The sequence below is a fragment of the Cebidichthys violaceus genome, unplaced genomic scaffold (assembly GCF_023349555.1).
Source record: "Cebidichthys violaceus isolate CVI_PGR_0920_01 unplaced genomic scaffold, fCebVio1.0.p SCAF_2, whole genome shotgun sequence".
Lineage (NCBI taxonomy): Eukaryota > Metazoa > Chordata > Actinopteri > Perciformes > Stichaeidae > Cebidichthys > Cebidichthys violaceus.
In genome coordinates, this window is record NW_027176372.1 from 12,845,823 (window position 1) to 12,847,417 (window position 1,595).

Here is a 1,595-nt window from a genome sequence, read left to right on the forward strand (position 1 = left end):
TACTTGTGTCGGCCTATCTCAGAATGTAACAAATTGAAAGTTAAATAAATGAAATGAACAAAAGTAAAGTAATTAAATATAGTTTTGAAGTAATGGTACTTGACTTAAGGGGTTTTATTTTCTGGTTTTTGTATATATTATAAATACACATCATTGGGAAATGTAGTACTTTCTACCCTTACTAGTTACCTTGCAATAAGTCATAAAATATGATGCATGAGTTTTTTGAGCATGAACATCTTACATGCTTTAGCAGAAATACAAAATACAAATATGAACATTGAAATGAGCATAATATGTGTCTTTTAAAATACTACAATTATTAATGAATCATTAATGTCCCATTCTACAGTGCATTTACTTTTGATTCTGAGGTACATTTTAAGTAATACATATTTACTTTGAGATAAGCAAACTTTCAAGTTCAGGAGTTCTTATGGGGTATGTTTATGATGCAATATTTGCTGCTTATTACTGAAGTTAAGAATCCAGATAGATCTTCCAGAACTGGTTCATGAATTTGAAACGCACAATGTTAAAAATAACTTTATTAAGATAATCAAACAGTGTCAATGTAACAGTTTACTTCATGTTATATTGCAAAAAGCATAATTTGTGTTCTCCTGTGTTTTTAGTCTCATGGAATTCAATGACATTCATTTTTATGCAAATGCTTTCTAGGAGGGAACCAGACACATTTACAATGAGATCCGACACTTTTTGATTACGCAACCACTGGAGTTCAATTTAAAAAAGTGTTCCATCAATGCAAAACACCTAATTTGAACAGATACTGTTTTCTTACCTAATACAACATATATAAGTAATAATAACATATAAAGACAAAAGGCATTCTAGAAACTTTGTTTAATAGAACTATTTAAATGGTTTGGAAATAAAAGTCTTGATTGTCGTGGGTGAAGTCAAACCCATGTGTGTTTTTGTCTCTATTACCTGCCTAAGTCTCAGCATACACAATAGGTCAAAAGATATCAAGGGATTATGTGTTTTTTTATTTGCAGTAAAACATCCATGTAAACAATTCATTTCAGATTACAAATGTCATCATGGTCCAAGGTGACCAATGTTTTTTTTCTTGTTTTTCTGTGTGCATGTGTATGTTTTTTTCTCATATTAATGCCCCTGAGAATGTCCTCCTCTGTTTCTTCCAATTCTATTCTTATTTATGCTCATAAGCAAATTAAAACCATAAATTACAGCATATGTAATGTGTGAGGTTCAGTTAATGATATTCATTGACATTTAAAGTAAAAATAAATGGATAATTAAAATGTAAAACAGGTGCCCATTTACTCTCACATTAGCTCTTACATATACGTGATTTCCCAGTAAGAGTTTACATGAACTAGTAAAGCTAGCTACCAGTTAAGTTGGCCTACCATGTCATATCTTGACGTTCGTTCTACAGCCTCGTGATATTGGTAAACCTAACATGACGTTGCGGTCTCATGTTTGACAAGCTTTAACTTTGACCAATAGAAAACAGAGTTTTTTCCTGCTCAGCCAATAGGGTTATCAGGATTTCCTACAGAGGCGGTCGTTCTAAGAAACAGTGCGTATCGGGTTAGGTTGTT